Consider the following 21,568-nt stretch of genomic DNA (forward strand, 5'->3'; position numbering starts at 1 on the left):
CTTAAAGAAATGAAAAGAAATGAAAATTTCAAATGCCACTGCAAGCTAAGGAAAGGGCCATTTTTCAGCAAAAAGTTCAGAAACCATCAGTCCTTCAGATCATACCGTGTAGACTGTCACTTTTCTGTCAAGCGTGTTCTGCATTAATTAAAAAATGCTTATATGTTGATTAAAGTAATGAATAGATCAAAGAGGAGAGAGAGAGAGTGCGAGACAAATGCTCAGAAAGCAGGAGACCTATTTCTAGTCCTCTCTCTACCAATAAACTATGTGGCCTCGGACAAGTGACTTAGCCTCTCTGTATCTTACATACCTCACTTGTGAAACTGACACAGTTTTATCTTACTTCCTAATGCAGAAAACTAGAAAGGAGTACAACCCCTATTTTATAGATAAAAAGAAACACTTAGAGTAAGTGACTTAACATCAGAAAGTCAGTAAAAGAGGCAGGGCTACAACCCAGGATTCTAGGCTCAAGTCTCCACCTCGTTTTCTGATTTATTCCAATACAACAAGATATAAAACCTTATGAAATAAGTTGGGTATTATAGGCCTATTTGACAAAAAAGATAAAAGTGAGGCATGAAGAAGTCATGTGGTTCAATCATGGCAAAGGTTTGACTAGAACCCAGGCATGCTAATGTCTAAGCCAGAGTCTGTCTACTATATCAAGCCAAAGTGCTCTAACTTGACCTCTTGTTTTTCTTTTTGAAAATATAAAGGTAAACTTGCCCCCAAATAGGTATATTTAGGTATAGCAAATGTCCTAGAAGGCCCAATCTGAATCCTATTTTGTTGGTTTCTTCTTTTATTACTTGAATCCTTCCCCGTTATTTGATCATAATAATTTTCTATTATGTTTCTACTATCTTAAGATGATGTTTACATCACTCATTTTCAGTCTTTCTTCTCTGAGATTTGCATTTAATGATATAAATTTATCTCTAAGCATAATTTTAGTTGCATCTGCCAAGTTTTGCTAAGTCATATTTCCATTAACATTTGATTCAAAATATTTTTGTGTTCTTTGATCCAAGGTAATTTAAAAGCACACTGCCTAATTCCAAAACTTTGAAGAATTTTCTAGTTATATTTTTTAATGTTTATTTTTGAGAGAGAGAGAGAGAGAGCATGCAAATGGGGGAGCAACAGAGAGAGAGGGAGAGGGAGAATCCCAAGCAGGCTCCACACTGTCAGCACAGAGCCCGAAGTGGGGCTCAAACTCATGAAAACATGAGATCATGACCTGAGCCGAAGTCAGAGTCAGATGCTTAACCAACTGAGCCACCCAGGCACCCCTCTAGTTATCTTTATAATTGATTTCAGGCTTAGATCCTCTGTGGTCAGAGAAGTTACTCTGAATGAATAAAATTTTGATATCTGTTGAGATCTGATTTAAGTCCCAGCATACAGTTAATTTTGATAAATGTTCTATGTGTACTTGAAAATAACATGAGGGGCGCCTGGGTGGCGCAGTCGGTTAAGCGTCCGACTTCAGCCAGGTCACGATCTCCTGGTCCGGGAGTTCGAGCCCCGCGTCGGGCTCTGGGCTGATGGCTCAGAGCCTGGAGCCTGTTTCCGATTCTGTGTCTCCCTCTCTCTCTGCCCCTCCCCCGTTCATGCTCTGTCTCTCTCTGTCCCAAAAATAAATAAACGTTGAAAAAAATTAATTAAAGCTTTAAAAAAAAAAAAAAAAAAAAAAAAAAAAGAAAATAACATGAATTCTTATTATTGAATGCTGGGTTCTATATATGTCTATTAAGTTGAGTTTATCACATTGTTTAGGTCTTCCATAGGCTTTCTGATTTTTTTTATCTGTCTATACTATCAGTTATCAACAGAGACGTGTTGCAGTTTCCCTATATTCTTTTGTGTTTCTACCAAATTGGCCCTTTTGTCTTCACAAAATCTTACTTATCTAAATTAAAATATTTCTTCCCTAAATTCTAGTTTGTTGAATATTACTTATATATTCCCCATTCTTTTTCTTTCAATCTTCCTATCTTTATGTTCAGGGTATATCTATGAGTAGCATTTAATAGGGTTATGTTTTTATCCAGTCTCATAATGGCTGTCTTTTAGCTAAAGCATTAATTCCATTTACATCTAAGCGATTACTGATGTTATTTGTATCATCCATCTTATTATCTGTTTACTATTTGTTCCACCTGTTCTATGTTTCTTTTTCCCACTTTCTTTGTTTTATTTTAAACAAGTATTTACCATTTCTCTGCCTTCTTTTTTCTATTTGGGCCCTTAATGGATTGGGTGATGCTTACACATATTGAGGGGGACTATCTACTTTATTCACTTCACCAATTCAAATTCTGATCTCTTCTAGAAACACTCTCACAGACACATCCGGAAATGAAGTTTTGTCAACTATCTAGGCATCCCTTAGTCCAGTAAAGTTGACACATATTGACACATATAACTAAGCATCACAATGACCATGCGATGTTTTTCCAGAGATGCAAGCCAAGTTCAATATTAGAAAATCAATGTAATCCACCATATTAACAAACAAAAGAAGAAAAATTACATGATCACATCAATCGATACATGAAAATTATCTGACAAAATTCAACACCCATTCACGATAAAACTCTTATAAAAACAAGAATATAGGGGAACTTCCTCAACTTGATAAAGAGCATCTACATGTAATGTTATACTAAATAATGAAAGGCTAAATGTGTCCCTCTAAATGGACAAAGCCAGGATTTCCATTCTCACCATTCTTTTTTTTCAACTTTTTTTTTTTTTTAATTTATTTTTGGGACAGAGAGAGACAAAGCATGAACGGGGGAGGGGCAGAGAGAGAGGGAGACACAGAATCGGAAACAGGCTCCAGGCTCTGAGCCATCAGCCCATAGCCTGACGCGGGGCTCGAACTCACGGACCGCGAGATCGTGACCTGGCTGAAGTCGGACGCTTAACCGACTGCGCCACCCAGGCGCCCCTCTCACCATTCTTGTTTGACACAGTACTAGAAGTTCTAGCCAGTGCCATAAAGCAAGAAAAGAAATGAAACTTCTATACATCATAAAGGAAGACATGAAATTTTCCTTATTTGCAGATGACAATGAATGTCTACATAGAAAATCCTAAGAACTCTCCCCCCTTTAAAGAAAAGAACTAATAAGTAAGCTCAACAAGGTTTCAGGAGACAAGATAAACACATAAAATAACCATATGCCTATAAACAACAATGAACACATGGATACCAAAACTAAAAATACAACATAATTTACAATCACCCACCAAAATGAAACTCTTAGGTAAAATATAACAAAATGTGAATAGAACTTGTATGTAGAAAACTACACATCAAGATGAAAGAAATAAAATATAAATTGAATGACATACTATGTTCATGGATTAGAAGACTCAATGTAGTAAAGATGTCAATTATTCCTGAATTTATTTTTTTAATTACTCCTGAGTTTATACATAAGTTTAATACAATTCCTAGCAAAATTTCGGCAAGATTTTTGTAGATACAGACAAGATTATCCTAAAATGTATATGAAAAAGCAAAAGAACTAAAATAGCTTAACATTTGTTAAAGTAAGACAAAAGGGAAAAATTTAGTCTACTTGATTTCAAGGCTTACTATATAACTATAGTAATCAAGACGATGTGATATTAGTGGAAAGACAGACACATAAATCAATGGGATAGAAGAATGAACTCTAAAGTAGACTCACATATTTACACCCAACTGATTTTTGACAAAGGTACAAACATAATTCAAAGGAAGAAAGATAGCATTTTCAATGAATGGAGCTGAAGAAATTGAACATTCACAGGCAAAAAAGAAAAAGAAAAAGAACTTTGTTCTAAAATTCACACTTTATAGGGGTGCCTGGGTGGCTCAGTCAGTTAAGCATTGGACTCTAGATTTCAGCTCAGGTCATGATCTCATGGTTGATGGGTTCGAGCCCCCCATTGGGGTCTGCATTGACAGTGCAGAGCCTGCTTGGGATTCTCTCTCTTCGTCTCTCTCTCTGCCCCTCCCCTGTGCTCCCACTCTTTCTCTCTCTTCTCTCTCTCTCTTTCAAAGTAAATAAACTTTTAAAAATTAAAATTAAGGGGCGCCTGGGTGACGCAGTCGGTTAGGCGTCCGACTTCAGCCAGGTCACGATCTCGCGGTCCGTGAGTTCGAGCCCCGCGTCAGGCTCTGGGCTGATGGCTCAGAGCCTGGAGCCTGTTTCCGATTCTGTGTCTCCCTCTCTCTCTGCCCCTCCCCCGTTCATGCTCTGTCTCTCTCTCTGTCCCAAAAATAAATAAAAAAACGTTGAAAAAAAAATTTAAAAATTAAAATTAAAAAAAAATCACACTTTATACAAAAATTAACTCAAAATGAGTCATGAACTTAAATCTTAAATATAAAAGTATAATTTTTTTTAATGTGAGAAAATAGATGTAGGGCTAAGCAAGGTGTTATTAGCCTTGAGACCAAAAGTATGGTCCATAAAAGGAAAAATTAATACACTGGTTTCATAAAAATTAGTGTTTACTCTGTGAAAGTTCCTATTTAAGAAAGTGAAAAGACAAGCTACAGACTGAGAGAAAATATTCACAAGCAACCTGTCTGGTAAAGAACTAATATCTAGAATATAAAAAGAACTCTCAAAACTCAATAATAAAACAAACGATCCAATTAGAAAATGGGCAAAAGACAGGGGAGGAGCCAAGATGGCAGAACAGCATGAAAGTTTTTTGTGTGTCTCTCATTCCTGAAATGCAGCCAGATCAACACCAAACCATCTTGCACACCTAGAAAACTGATTTGAGGATTAACACAACAATCTGCATAACCTGAACCACAGACCTCAGCAGGTACATGGAACAGAGAAGTGAACTGCAGGAGAGAGAAGCCTCAGAGGGCAGGGAGCTGCTTTTGCTTGCAGAGAGATGACTGAGAGAGGACGGAGACGGGGGGAGAGTACGGGAAAGCATCCCCCCACCCCCTGCCTAAAAGCAGCTGGAGAGAAAAGGAAGAGTACGCAAGGGACTCAACAAAAAAGGGAGAAAGGAGAAAGGAGAGAGTTTAAATTCCATCAAGACTCTATAAACAGGGGGAGCACAGAGTCTGAAACTCTGCAGCTCCATACCTGGCAGTACTTTGTGGGAAGGGCAAACCCCAGGAGCAGAAAGCAAGGTCCAAGCGGTACTCGGGCCACACAGGAGAGTCAGTTCCCCTGCTGGGAGGACATTTGGTGGAGACTGTGCAGAAACCCCAGAGGCAAAGGTCCCAGTGGGCCCTGGAGAACAACCACATTCACTGGTGCTGGAACAAGGACGTTAAGGGGGAAGCCTGGTGCCAGATGTGTGTTGTGATTTACCATAATCCCTGAAATGCTGCAGCTACACAATCGTGTGAACTTTTTCTGGGGCGGGCTGGCACCCAGCTGCAGTCTCTGGGCATCAGCAGCATCACGGTCCCATGAACATTCCTGGGGGTGGGCGGTACCTGGCCATTGCTCAGTGAGACTCTCCCACAGAGAGTCAGGATGGGTCAAAGCCACGGTCCCTCAGAAGTGAGGGGTTGGGAAACACAGCCGAATCTGAGATAAAACTCATGAGGGAGGTGCTGCCTGGCATTCTGACGGCTTGGTCACGGACAGTGTAAAAGCACGGAGCAGACAGAAGCCAGAGACAAAGGACAGCTGCATGACTGATGATCAGGGAGGACAGAGTCCCGATACTAGAGACTGGGTAGCTGGGTGATACCATTTTCACCCCTCCTGCACATGCGCATACACACCCCAACAACCCACCTCAGTAAGGTAAGCAGCGCCATCTAGTAGAGACCGGAGCTGTTACACTAAACCCTGCCCAACTGGACCAACCGCGCTCTTGAGGAGGAACACAAGTCTCTCCGCCTGCTTAGTTTACGAACTATAAAATGCTTCATAGTTTGACTTCCAGGGGAAACCAATGTAATTTCAATCATATTTCAGTTGGTCCGCTGGTCCATCTATTCAATTGTTTTTTCTTTTTCTTTTCTTTTCTTATTCTTGAATACAGAAAGAGAAAAAAATTATTTTCCATTTTTATTAGAAATATTTTTCTTTATTTTTTTCTACTACATCTTTTACTTATTTGTAAATTTTTCAAATTCTATTTTACTTCCGACATTTCATTTTATTCTAGTTCATTGTACTCATTTTTTCAAATTTGCAAACGTTTTCCTTGTTGTTCTTTTCTTATCTTTCTTTCTTTTCTTTTTTCTTTCTTTTTTTTCCCTTTCTTATCTTTCCCTTTTTTTCTCTAATCTATCAATCTCCTTTCAACAACCAGACCAAAATACACCTAGGATCTAGCATCCTTTATTTGATTTTTTTGTGTTGTTTTAATTTTTTAAATTTAATTTTTTTACCTTATTAATTCCTTTCCTTCCTTCAAAATGACAAAATGAAGGAATTCACCCCAAAAGAAAGAACAGGAAGAAATGACATCCAGGGACTTAATCAACACAGATACAAACAAGATGTCTGAAAAAGAATTTAGAATCATGATAAGAATACTAGCTGGGGTTGAAAATAGATTAGAATCCCTTTCTGCAGAGATAAAAGAAGTAAAAGCTAGTCAGGATGAAATAAAAAAAATGCTATAACTGAGCTGCAATCTCAAATGGATGCCACAGCGGCAAGGATGGATAAAGCATAGCAGCATAACAGCGATATAGAGGACAAACTTATGGAGAACAATGAAGCAGAAAAAAAGAGAGAAACTAAGGCAAAAGAGCACAATTTAAGAATTAGAGAACTCAGTGACTCATTAAAAGGAACAACATCAGAATCACAGGGGTCCCAGAAGATGAAGAAAGAGAAAATGGAGTAGAAGGGTTATGTGAGCAAATCACAGCAGAAAACGTTCCTGACCTGGGGAAAGACACAGACACCAAAATCTAGGAAGCACAGAGGACTCCCATTAGATTCAACAAAAACCGACCATCAACAAGGTGTATCATAGTCAAATTCACAAAATACTCAGGCAAGGAAAGAATCATGAAAGCAGCATAGGGAAAAAAAAAAGTCCTTAACCTACAAGGAAAGACAGATCAGGTTCACAGCAGACTTATCCACAGAAACTTGGCAGGCCAGAAAGGAGTGGCAGGATGTATTCAATGTGCTGAATCAGAAAAATATGCAGCCAAGAAATCTTTATCCAGCAAGGCTGTCATTCAAAATAAAAGAAGAGATAAAAAGTTTCCCAGACAAACAAAAATTAAAGGAGCTGGTGACCACTAAACCAACCCTGCAAGAAATTTTAAGGGGCACTCTCTGAGGGGAGGAAAGACGGGAAAAACCCCAACAAACAAACAAACAAACAAAAACCCAAAAAGACAAAAGCAACAAAGACTAGAAAGGACCAGAGAACACCACCAGAAACCCCAACTCTACAGGCAACGTAATGGCAATAAATTCATATCTTTCAATACTCATTCTAAATGTCAATGGACTAAATGCTCTAATCAAAAGATATAGGGTAACATAATGGATAAGAAAACAAGATCTATCTATATGCTATTTACAAGAGACCCACTTTAAACCTAAAGACACCTTCAGATTGAAAGTAAGGGGATGGAGAATCATCTATCATGCTAATGGTCGCCAGAAGAAAGCCAAAGTAGCCATACGTATTTCAGACAATCTAGACTTTAAAATAAAGACTGTAACAAGAAATGAATAATTAAGGGGTCTATCTGCCAAGAAGATCTAGCAATTGTAAACATTTATGCTCCAAATGTGGAACACCCAAATACATAAATCAATTAATCACAAATACAAAGAAACTCACTGATAACAATACCATAATAGCAGGGGACTTCAACATCCCCACTTACAGCAACAGACAGATCATCTAAACAGAAAATCAATAAGGAAACAATGGTTTTGAATGACACACTGGACTGGATGGACTTAACAGATATATTCAGAACATTTCATCCTAAAGCAGCAGAATACACATTCTTCTCCAGTGCACATGGAACATTCTCCAGAATAGATCACATACTGGGACACAAATCATCTCTCAACAAGTACAAAAATATCAAGATCATACCGTGCATATCTTCAGACCACAACACTATGAAACTCAAAATCAACCACAAGAAAAAATGTGGAAAGATAACAAATACTTGGAAACTGAAGACCATCCTACAAAAAAATGAATTGGCTAACCAAGAAGTTAAAGAGGAAATTAAAAAGTACATGGAAGCAAATGAAAATGATAACACCACAGCCCAAAACCTCTGGGACACAGCAAAGGCGGTCATAAGAGGGAAGTATATAGCAATGCAGGCCTTTCTAAAGAAGGAAGAAAGGTCTCACATACACAACCTAACCTTACACCTTAAAGAGTTGGAAAAAGAAGAGCAAATAAAACCCAAAACCAGCAGAAAGACAGGAAATAATAAAGACTGAGCAGAAACCAATGCTATTGAAACAAACAAAACAAAAAACAAACAAACAAAAAACAGTAGAATGGATCAATGAAACCAGAAGCTGGTTCTTTGAAAGAATTAACAAAATTGATAAACCCCTAGCCAGTTTGATCAAAAAGAAAAAGGAAAGGACCCAAGTAAATAAAATCAAGAATGAAAGAGGAGAGATCACAACCAACAAAGCAGAAACACAAACATTAATAAGAGAACATTACAAGCAATTATATGCCAATAAAATGAGCAATATGGAAGAAATGGACAAATTCCTAGAAACATATACACTACCAAAACTGAAACAGGAAGAAATAGAAAATTTGAATAGATCCATAACCAGTAAAGAAATCAAATTAGTAACCAAAAATATCCCCCAAAAAACAAGAGTCCAGGGCCAGATGGCTTTCCAGGGGAAATCTACCAAACATTTAAAGAAGAGTTAACACCTATTCTCTTGAAGCTGCTCCAAAAATTAGAAATGGAAGGAAAACTTCCAAACTTTTTCTAGGAAGCCAGCATTACCTTGATTCCAAAACCAGACAAAGAACTACAGACCAATTTCCCTGATGAAAATGGATGCAAAATCCTCAACATGATACTAGCCAACCAGATCCATCAGTACATTAAAAAAATTATTCACCATAACCAAGTGGGAATTATACCTGAGATGCAGGGCTGGTTCAACAGCCGCAAAATAATCAATGTGATACACCACAGCAATAAAAGAAAGGATAAGAACCACATGATCCTCTCAAAAGATGCAGAAAAAGCATTTGACAAAATACAGCATCCTTTCTTGATAAAAAGCCTCAAGAAAGTAGGGACAGAGGGTTCATACCTCAAGATCATAAAAGCCATATATGAAAGACCCACCGCTAATATCATCCTCAATGGGGAAAAAATGAGAGCTTTCTCCCTAAGGTCAGGAACAAGACAGGGATGTCGACTCACACCACTGTTATTCAACATAGTACTGGAAGTCTTAGCCTCAGCAATCAGACAACACAAAGGAATAAAAGGCATCCAAATCGGCCAGGAGGAGGTCAAACTTTCACTCTTCACAGATGACATGATATTCTATATGGAAAACCCAAAAGATTCCACCAAAAAACTGCTAGAACCAATCCATGAATTCAGCAAAGTTGCAGTATATAAAATCAATGCACAGAAATAGGTTGCATTCCTATATACACCAATGATGTGTATTCCATATACACCAATGATGAAGCAACAGAAAGAGAAAACAAGGAATTGATGTCATTTACAATTGCACCAAAAAACATAAAATACCTAGGAATAAATCTAACCAAAGAGGTGAAAAACCTATACACTGAAAACTCTAGAGAGCTTATGAAAGCAATTGAAGAAGACACAAAAAAAAAACTAGAAAAATAGCCCATGCTCCTGGATAGGAAGAATATTGTTAAAATGTCAATACTACCCAAAGCAATCTACATATTCAATGCAATCCCTATTAAAATAACACCAGCATTCTTCACACAGAACAAACAATCCTAAAATTTGTACGGAACCAGAAAAGACCCCGAATGGCCAAAGCAATCTTGAAAAAGAAAACCAAAGCTGGAGGCATCACAATCCTGGACTTCAAACTGTATTACAAACCTGTAATCATCAAGGCAGTATGGTACTGGCACAAAAACAGACACTCAGATCAATAGAACAGAATAGAGAATCCAGAAATGGACCCACAAATGTATGGCCAACTAATCTTTGACAAAGCAGGAAAGAATATCCGATGGAATACAGACAGTCTCTTCAGCAAATGGTGCTAGGAAAACTGGACAGCAACATGCAGAAGCATGAACCAGGACCACTGTCTTACACCATACACAAAAATAAACTCAACATGGTTGAAAGACCTAAACGTAAGACAGGAAGCCATCAAATCCTAGAGGAGAAAGCAGGCAAAAACCTCTTTGACCTCAGCGGCAGCAATTTCTTACTCAACACGTCTCCAGAGGCAAGGGAAACAAAAGCAAACATGAACTACTGGGACCTCATCAAAATAAAAAGCTTCTGCACAGTGAAGGAAACAATCAGCAAAAGTAAAGGCAACTGACAGACTGGGAGAAGATATTTGCAAGCGATATATCAGATAAAGGGTTAGTATCCAAAATCTATAAAGACCTTATCAAACTCAACACCTGAAAAATAAATAATCCAGTGAATAAATGGGCAAAAGACATGAATAGACATTTCACTGAAGCATATGTCCAAATGGCAAATAAGTACACAAAAAGATGTTCTACATTAATATACACTAAAGAAATACAAATTAAAACTACAATGAGACATTATTACATAAATATGGGCAACACCTAAGCTGGTGAAGATGTAGAGAAACTAAATCACTCACACATTACTGGTGAGAAGATAAAATTATACAGTCACTCTGGAAAAAATTTTGTAGTTTCTCAAAAAGTGAAACATACAACTACCAGATAACCCACCAACTGCATAACTGGACATTTATCCCAGAATTGTGAAGACATATCTTTACACAAAAACCTGTACATGAAAGTTCATGGCAGTTTTATTCATGAAATAGCCAAAAACTGGAAACAATCTTCAACAGCTGCATAGTTAAATGAACTGTGATACAACCACACCATGGAATAATATTCAACAATAAAAAGGAACAGATTATTGATATACAATCTACATATACCTTCAAGGAATTAAGCTGAGTGAAAAGCGATTCTCAAAAAGTTGTATACCATACGATTCTACTTACAAGACATTCTTAAGATGACAAAACTACAGAAATAAAGAATAAATTGGTGGTTTCCAAGGGTCAAGAAGAGTACTACGACTTAAAAAAAAATGGAGGTCAGCATAATGGCAGAATAGGACATCCCCAGCATTCATCGTCTCACAGAAACACTTACTTGGCAACCACCCATAGACAAAAATGTACCTTTGTGAGAGCTTTGTAATCCAGATAGGAGGTTGACATCCCAGTGGAGCACAAAACTGAGGGATGTCACTTTGAGAAGACAGGACTATTCACTGGTTGCAGACCAACCAAGACCCAGCTGCAGACCTGGAAGCAGCCCTATTCCTCCATGGACTCAACTCCAACCCTTCTTGTGTGAGGTCCTGTCACCAGCCTTTCCAGCCCACACCCCCAGTAATAGGTCCACCAACCACAGACCCAACTACAGACTCAGAAACAGCCCTACGGCTTGCTTGCAGTGCTTCTAGGCTATGATTATGGAGGGAGTCCCATGCATCCATGGTCCTGTCAGGAGAAGGTCTTTACCTGCAAAACCCAGTCTGCAAAGATGGGAAGAGGTTACTCCTTCTTTAAATGCACAGACATCAACCCAAGCCTACAAGGATCATGAAGAATCAGGTAAACATGAAACCATCAAAAGAAACTAATAAACCAGTAACTGACCCTAAAGAAATAGAGGTCCATGAACTGCTTAACAAATTCAAAATAATAATCCTTAAAAAGCTCAGTGGGTTACAAGGAGATAGAGATAGACAACTAAACAAATCAGGAAAACAATATATGAACAAAATAAGAAATTGAAAAAAGAGACAGAAACCATAAAAAAGAACCAAACAGAAGTCCTGGAGCTGAAGTACACAGTGACTGAACTGAAAAATTCAACAGAGAACTTCAACAACAGATTCAACCAAGCAGAAGAAAGATTAGTGAACTCACAGACTGGTTATTTGAAATTATCTCAAAAGAGGAACCCAAGAAGATGAAGAAGAAGAAGAAGAAGAAGAAGAAGAAGAAGAAGAAGAAGGAGGAGGAGGGGGAGGGGGAGGAGGAGGAGGAGGAGGAGGAGAGGGGAGGAGGAGGAGGAGGGGAGGAGGGAAAGAAGAGTGAAGAAGGCCTATGGTACTTATAGTAAACCACTGAATGAATATATGCATTATGGGATTCCCAAAAGAGATAGAGAAAGAGGCAGAACAATTATTTAAAGAAGTAATGACTAAAAACCTCCCAAATCTACAGAAGGAAAAGGATTCCAGATAAATAAAGCCCAAAAGTTCCCAAATAGGTTGAAGCCAAAGACAAAAACACTGTAAACTGCTAATCAACATATTGTAAACTGTCAAAAGTCAAAAAAAAAAAAAAAAAGAAAATTTTGAGAGCCACAAGAAAAAAGCAACTTGTCACATACAAGGGAAACTCTCCCCACCCCATAAGGCAGATTGTTCAGCAGAAACCTTGCAAACCAGGAGAGAATGGGATGATATATTCAAGGTACAGAAAGAAAAAAGAACTGCCAACCAAGAATATTGTACCCAGGAAAACTGTCCTTTAAGAATGTAGGAGATAAACAAAAACTAAGGGGGTTCATCTCCACTAGATGTGGCTTACAAGAAGCGCTAAAGACAGTTCTTCAAGTTGAATAAAAATATGTTAAACAACAACATGAAAGCATATGAAAGTAAAAATTTCAATGCTAAAGGTAAATATAAATAGACAAAGAGAACATTCCAATACTGTAATGGTGGCATGCAAATCATTTTTAACCCTAGTTATATGAATTAAAAGGTAGATATAGTAAGAATAATTACAACAACAGAAATTTGTCAATTCAACACAATATAGAAAGAAGCAAAATCTAATAACAATGACATAAAGTGTGAATGTGTCAGAGGGTAAAGTGTAGGGTGTTTGTATGTGACTGAAGTTGTTACCAGCTTAAAACAGATTGCTTTAACATAAAATGGTAACCACCAAAAAAAATATTTCCATGTGCATATGGAACATTCTCTAGGATAGAGCACATGACAGATCACAAAATAAGTCTTAACAAAGTTAAAAATATGGAGGAAATTTGAAGTATCTTTTCCAATCACAATGCACTGAAACCAGATGTCAACAACAGAAAGAAAATAGGAAAATTCACAAACACATGAAAATTAAACAACATACTCAAATAACTATTGGAGCTAGGTAGAAATAAAAAAGGAAATTGTAAAATATGTCAAGACAAATGAAACACAACATACCGAAACTTAGAAGATGCAGCAAAAGCAGTACTAAAAGGGAAGTTCATAGCAATAAACACCTATACTGAAAAAGAAGCAAGATTTCAAATAAAAAACCTACATTTACAACTCAAGGAACTAGAAAAAGAAGAACAAACTAAGCCCAAAATTAGCAGAAAGAAGGAAATAATAAATATTAGAGAAGAAATAAATGGGACAGAGAATAGAAAAATGTTTTTTTAATTGATGAAACTATGATTTGGCATTTTGAAAATAAAAACAAAATCAACAAAATCTTAGCTAGACTAAAAAAGAGGGAGAGAGAAGACTCAAAATCAGAAATGAAAGAGGAGACATTATAACTGATCCCACAGAAATAAAAAGTTCATAAGTGGCTATTATGAACAAGTATACACCAACAAACTGGACAATCTAGAGGAAATACAGAAATTCCTAGACACATACAACCTACCAAAACTGAATCAAGAAAAAATAGAAAATCCGAACATACCAAAAACAAATGAAGAGATTAAAAAAAGTAATCAAAAACCTCCCAACAGAGAAAAGCCCAGGACTAGATGGTTTAATGGGTGAATCCTACCAAACATTTAAAGAATTTGGGGCGCATGGGTGGCTCAGTTGGTTAAGTGTCTGACTTCGGCTCAGGTCATGATCTCATGGTTCACAAGTTCAAGCCCCGCATCGGGCTCTGTGCTGACAGCTCAGAGTCTGGAGCCTGTGTCTCCCTCTCTCTCTGACCCTCCCCCCTGTTCATGCTCTGTCTCTCTCTGTCTCAAAAATAAATAAACGTTAAAAAAAATGTTAAAAAGAAAGAAAGAATTAATACCAATCCTTCTTAAAGTCTTCCAAAATTAGAAGAAACACTTCCAAATTCATTTTATGAGGAAAGCTTCAAACTGATACCACAGCCAGAAAAAGCACGAGAAAAGAAAACTATAGGCCAATATTCCTGGTAAACATTGATGCAAAAATTCTCAACAAAATACTGGCAAACTGAATATAACAGCATATTAGAAGAATCACACACCATGACCAAGTAGAATTTATCCCTGGGATTCAAGGATGGTTCAACACATGCAAATCAATCAATGTAATACACCACACTCACAAAATGAAGGCTAAAAACCACACAATCATTGCAATAGATGCAAAGAAAGTATTCGGCAATATTTAATACCCTTTCACGATAAAAACTCTCCACAAATTAGGTATAGAAGAAGCTTACCTCAATACAATAAAATCCACTTATAAAAAGCTCATACTCAGCAATGAAAAGTTGAAAGCTTTCTCTCTGAGATCCAGAACAAGGCAAGGATGCCCACTCTCATTTCTCCTATTCAACATATTACCAGACATCCTGCCAGAGCGATTAGGCAAGAAAAAGAAATAAAGCCACATAAATTAGAAAGAAAGAAGTAAAACTATCTCTGCTTGCAGATGATATGATTTTGTACATAGAAAACAAAAACTGTTAGAGTAAGCAAATTCAGTAAAGTAACAAAATACAAAATCAACATACAAAAATTAGTTATGTTTCTGTTCACTGACAACCTATCTGAAAAGGAAATTAAGAAAAAATTCCATTTGCAATAGCATCAGAAAAGTAAAATACTTAGGAATAAGCTTAACAGAAGAGTTGAAAGACTGTACAATGAAAATTATAAAACAATGACAAAAGAAATTTTAAAAGTCACAAATAAATAGAAGGACATTCCATGTTCATGCAATGAAAGAACTGACATGTTTTAAATACCCATACTTACCAAAGTGATCTATAGATTCAACACAATTCTCATCAAAATCCCAATGGCATTTTTTACTGAAATAGAAAACGGGCACCTGGGTGACTCAGTAGGTTAAGCATCCGACTTCAACTCAGGTCATGATCGCATGGTTCATGGGTTCAAGCCCCACATTGGGCTCTGTGCTGACAGCTCAGAGCCTGAAGCCTGCTTCGATTCTGTGTCTCCCTCTCTCTCTGCCCCTCCTGCTTGCGCTCTCTCTCTCTCTCTCTCGTTCTCTCTCTCTCAAAAATAGTAATAATGATAATAATAATCCTAAAATTCATTTAGAACCACAAAAGACCCTGAATGACCAACGCAATTTTGAGCAAGAACAACAAAGCTGGCGGGGTTACACTCCCTGGTTTCAAAACATTATAGGGGCGCCTGGGTGGCGCAGTCGGTTAAGTGTCCGACTTCAGCCAGGTCACGATCTCGCGGTCCGTGAGTTCGAGCCCCACGTCGGGCTCTGGGCTGATGGCTCGGAGCCTGGAGCCTGTTTCCGATTCTGTGTCTCCCTCTCTCTCTGCCCCTCCCCCCGTTCATGCTCTCTCTCTGTCCCAAAAATAAATAAACGTTGAAAAAAAAAATTAAAACATTATAAAGCTACATCTCTAGACGATCTTTCTCAACCAGTCTCATGACTGGACAAACCATTTTTATATATACAACTCTTAAATTTATAACTTTAGCCTCAATTTTTTTTTACCTGAACTCCTGACTCATCCAATTAACCTACCAAATTATCTCCTCTTGAACACCTAATAGACATCTCTACTTACAATATTCGAACACATGATCTCCCCGCCTCAGCTTGTTCCTCTCCCTGTCTTTCCCTAGGAGCTTCTAAGAAAAAGAAAGAAAGCTTTCTTAGAACTAACGCCCTAGTAAATGGCATGACAGTTTGAAATCATGGCTTCAAGTTCTTTGACACCTCATTGTCCCCATCTCTTTTAACCTGGATGAGCCTGTGCATAATTCTAGCCACAGAATATGGTGGAAGTGACACTATGTGAGTTCTGAGGCTCAGTCATAAAAGCTCATGCAGCTCCCTTCTGGTTCTGAAATGTTCACTCTCAGGAAGCTCCCCCTTTCAAAACGCACAGCCATTATACTGTAAAAAGCCCAAACCAATAAAATGTTTAAAAGATAACAAAATGGTAGTTGGTTTAGTCCGCTATTTTAGGGGTGGTTTGTAGTTAATAAAGAGCTGAGACTGATGGCAGGCTTAGTCTTTCAATAACTCAGACCAAAACTTATCAAGTCACCCTTGACTCCTCTCTCTCACATTCCATATCCAGTCCCTCAACGAATCCTGTCAAGTCTCTTTTCAAAATACGTCCAAAATAGGACCAATGTCCATCACCGCATCTACAAAATGGATCTCTTCTGGTCAAAGCTCTTGCTTGGAAACAACAGAAACTGACTCGGGCTAAATTTGCTGACAAATTTGGTGAAAGGAAATCAGATGGCTCACAGAATAGAACAAAGAGGATGCCAACTCTAGAAAACGGTCTGAAATCAGTGAAGTTTAAATATAAGGAATCATAGCCAAAGAACCAGCCTGATTGATAAGCTGCTGCTGCCACCCCAGCTTCACCTGTACCTATTCTAGGCTGTCCCCATTTTTTTTGTTCTTTGGTGTCTTCCCTCCAGAGAAGTGTATTTACTTGGCTGAGCTTAGCTGATTTTCCTGAGTCCCAACTGCCACAGGCTGACAAAAGGGAGAGTTGGCATGTTGGCTTTCATAGTAAGAAGTGGAGACCCATCTTCCATAAAAACTCATTTCACAATGCATTTTCCAAACACCGGAAGTGGCTACAAATTCTGAGCAGCCTAAGGGTTGGGTGAGGAGAAGATACATTTTGTATCACAAACAACAGATTCTTATTGTGTGTGGAAAAGTAAGTAGACTCTGAACCAAAGCCTTGCATTCAAGTCCTGCTCTAGCACTTATCAGACGTGTGACCCTAAGCAAGTCATTTAACTTCCCTGAGACTCCCATTTTTTCATCTTTAACATGAGTGCAACAATATCTGCCCTGCTTATCTAGCAGATTTGTTTTGAGGATCAAATGAGTGTGTGAGCATATTAAGGCTGCGATCTTGATCTCTTTCATCTTTATAAGTGTTGACTAGCAAGGGTTAGATGGGAGTAGGTGTTCCATTAATGTCTACAGAATGAGTAATAGTTATAGAAAAGATTTGTAAAATGAAAGCCATTAACTGATCCTACTATATCGTCCAGCTAGACCAGAAAAGTGTGATATTGTCACCCAGTGCCAGACTAAAGTAATATCAAATATGCTTTGGGAGGAGACCCCTGACATTGAAAATTTCTGCCACCAACCTCTTCATAAAATAAATATGGAAATGGCAGATCAACTTAATTGTTTCACTATAGAGTATAAATTTGGCTCATAGAGCAAAATCCTCCTGTGACGAGTTTTAGAGATCAGATAATAGTTCTTGAGAATCATGCTAGCATGGGGAAGTAATATAGCTTAAGTAGATTTCTGGCCAATGGATTCAAGTTACCCTGAGGAAACAAGATCTAATTGTCGGATAGCTAATAATAACAATCCCTTACCCAAATTCTTTGGAGATAGATTTAGAATTGAAATTTTTCAGATATTTGAAAGACGTTAGTGGCAAAAATCGTATATTACACAACCACTAGCAGGGTCTGAGTCAGTACCCTGTAATCAAACACAAAATATTTCTGCAGAGATATGAATGAATGCTCATTCTGAGTATAATAAACACTGAAACAATCTCATATCCATTTAGTTAAGGTGATTTCAACATAAGATTCAAAGCACTTTTGGGGGGCGTTTGGGTGACCCAGTTGGTTAAACGACCCACTTCCGGCTTAGCTCATGATCTCACAGTTCGTGAATTCAAGCCCCACATCTGGCTCTCTGCTGCCAGCCCAGAGCCTGCTTCAGACCTTCTGTCTCTTTCTCTCTCTCTCTCTCTCTCTCTCTCTCTCTCTGTCCCTCCCTCCTCTCTCTCTTTCCCTCTCTCTCAAAAATAAATAAACATTAAAAAATAAGAATGTTAAAAAGACACTTTTGGTTTTCAAAGCTTTTCTTTGGATTTTAAAAATGCAGATAAGAAACAAAGTTGTATTTTTCATGAAAGAGTAAATGGACTTTACGATAGAAAATGCTCTACCATGTACAAGCTTGAATAGTAGTAACACTCTCTCTCTTTAAATCTATATAAAATCACTTTCAAAAAATTTTTTTAACATTCAACTCAGCAAATTCTTGAATTCAACCAGAGAGATCATCTATTTCAATCTGCCACCTAATTCAGCTGATGCTTACTAATAAGCATTCGAGCCAGACAGTCACTCAGCCTTTGCAAAATACTCCTATGGGTGAAGAATTCACTCCTTCATGTGGCAACTCCCTGCATTCTTGGAAAACCTTAATTATTAGGATCAAAGTCAGATCTTCTGTCACTTTTACCCTTTAGTCTTAACACTGCCGTAGGGAGCAGGAAAAACTTCTCTACCCTGTCTGCCATGTGACAGCTAGGCAAATATTTGAAGTGGCAATCACATACCACATCATTTGCCTCTTCTCTAGGCTAAACATTTGCCCTAACTCTTCCACATAAAGTATAGTTTCCTCTTCCCTCACATCCTGAGAGCCCATACTAATCTCTAACTTATCAATGTGTAAAATAAAGCAAGGCAGCTAGAGCTAGATAAATCTCCAGCCCAGAATGCAGGGGACCTGTTATCTTCCTGGTAAGCTATATATCATGTTTTTAGTAACACATCCTATGATTACATGTGTGTGTGTGTGTGTGTGTGTGTGCGCGCATGCACGCAGCATAATACTTTTGGATTGTTTTGCATTTATAGTAAATTAATCTCCCCATCTTTTCACACTGCACTGCTGTCACAATCCAAGAACCTGCCTTGATTTATATTTGTCAGTCTCAGTAAAGGGCTTTTGTACTGGTCTTTGTTAAATTACATCATGTTGGTTTTCATTCCAACATTTACATTTCACTTTGAATCTCTATTGCACCTTTCAGTATATTAGCTACAGCTGACAGCTTTGTGTCACCTACAAATTTGACACCTTCAATAAAGACTTTAATAAAAATATTGAACAAGATGGGATCAAGAGCCCTGTGGCATGCCACTGGAGACTTCCCTCCTGGATGGCATCCTCAAGTGCTTAACATCTAAAACAGGCAATAAACTTCATACACAAATAATAATACCAAGGTTTACCTGACAGGTACGGAATGAGCAATAAGAAAAACAAATGCTATACAGAGAAGAAAATAACACATCTCAGAACCATCACACCAGGCTCTACATTTTAGTAATTAATTTCACAGGTTTCACTACAATAGGGCATTGAAAAAGATGTCTCTCATTCCTGAAATGTGCATATATATGTGCTAGGGTTGCAACATAAAATCCATTTCCTACTAAGGATCTCACCCGGAAAGTTTACAAACACAATATTAAAGGCTGAGCAGGATTTGAAATGTCATAGGGAAAGGGGTAATTAGCAGAGGAAAAAAATCTTACCCTGTTATGGATCAATAAACTCCTATAGATATTAGATATAACTCCTCATGCTGCCAACTTGGCTCCACCTACCCCACCCCAAACACCCACTACTGTCAGCAACCCCAAAATGCAAAAATCAATATTTTAAGTACATATGTTTTTAAATGACTGATTTGCCAAGGGATTATTCATTTTTAAAATGGGTCATAGAAGGGTGTCTGCCTGGCTCAGTCAGTGAGTCGATAGACCATGACACTTTTGATCTCTGGGTTGTGAGATCAAGCCCCACATTGGGTGTAGAGGTTACTCTAAAAAACTTAAAATAGAATAAGATAGGTCATACATAGGGCTCATGTACAAAGCAACTGACCCTGGTTTAATATGGGTTCATTTGCTTGACACCCAGTTTTTTTTTTCAGAATACCAAGAATACAAAATATCCAGGGTTGCCACTGTTTGCTGATATTGTGTAACAAACCTAATGTTAAACATGACCCTTGAAACTGTTCCCACATCTTTCCAGTCAGGACGCTTTGATGATATAGTAAATATCACCATGGTTCCACCTTGAAGAAATAGGGTTTAAACAAGGATTTTGCTCCATCAAGTAATTTTGTCCACATAAAACTTAAAATTCTCTTCAAAAGCAATACCTGTCAACAATCTGTAGTAAATATATATTTTAAAAAAACATATCTCTGAAGCAATTCTAGACTCCCCAATTACTTTAAATCATGACAGTTTCTGTTCTCTCACTTTGTCTTCTATTCCTTCTGCCTTTCTTGGTCTGAAAATTAGTTACAGATAGGAAAAACCCAGAATGTAATCTGAAACCGAAAGCAACAAGCCCATTCACTGAACTAAATCACTTGTAATTAGAAATAAAAGAAAATTCATTTATGAAAATGAAAATACTAAAAGCTTTTTGGAATATGAAGTTAATCATTACAAATGTATCCCATCAGAAATAGCTTTTTAAGGCGGTAAGCTCCATAACTAATTTTAGAATAGCTAAAAGAAAGCCCTCAGAAAATTAAGGCAATCACCATAAAGACCCCATTTTGATAAAAGGGGATCTATATTAAATCAGACTGGAAGCATGGAGAGGACCTCAGAGAGCATCTACAGAACGTAGACCACAATCACACAGGAGACAAGAATAGGACTGGGACCGAAATACAGGGCCCTTTCTCCAGTTCCAGAACTTGTTTCCACCACACTCTTGACCTTGAGACTGAGGGTGATGGACCTGATACAGCACCTCCTACATCAGTAATTTCTGACTTGTGCCTCCTGACCAACATCCAACCATACCCAAAAGACAACAACAACAACAAAAAATAGGGGCGCCTTGATGACTCAGTTGGTTGAGCAACCGACTCTTAATGTCAGCTTAGGTCATGAGCCCAGAGTCATAGGATCCAGCCCCTGTAGTCAAGCCCCGTGTCAAGTTCCACACTGAGCGTGGACACTGCTTAAGATTCTCGCTCTCTCAAAGTTACTTTGGCTTCCATTCAAGATTCTCTCTCTCTTTCTGTCCCTCTGCCCCTCTCTCTCCCACTCAGTGCTCTCTATTAAAAAAAAAAAAAAAATAGAAGAAAATTAGGAAAGTTAGCCCATTACTTTGAGATGGTATCTGAATAACTGTTTTTTCCCTCTTTTATACAAAGAATATAAAAATTCATGCAAGTATAAAACATTTTAAAGTATAAATATTTTAAATGTATTTTAAAGATTATATTATTTAATAGTAAGTATTATAAATATGAATATTTTAAAATATGAAATAAAA

General features: G+C 37.7%; 1 long non-coding RNA gene across 3 annotated transcripts in view; it reads right to left on the bottom strand.

Moving 5' to 3' along the window:
- LOC123587419 overlaps nucleotides 1-21,568 on the bottom strand; it is a 255,013-nt gene that overhangs the window by 230,955 nt on the left and 2,490 nt on the right. The gene's annotated exons all lie outside the window — the stretch shown is intronic.

The sequence above is a fragment of the Leopardus geoffroyi genome, chromosome D3 (assembly GCF_018350155.1).
Source record: "Leopardus geoffroyi isolate Oge1 chromosome D3, O.geoffroyi_Oge1_pat1.0, whole genome shotgun sequence".
NCBI classification, from domain to species: Eukaryota; Metazoa; Chordata; class Mammalia; order Carnivora; family Felidae; genus Leopardus; species Leopardus geoffroyi.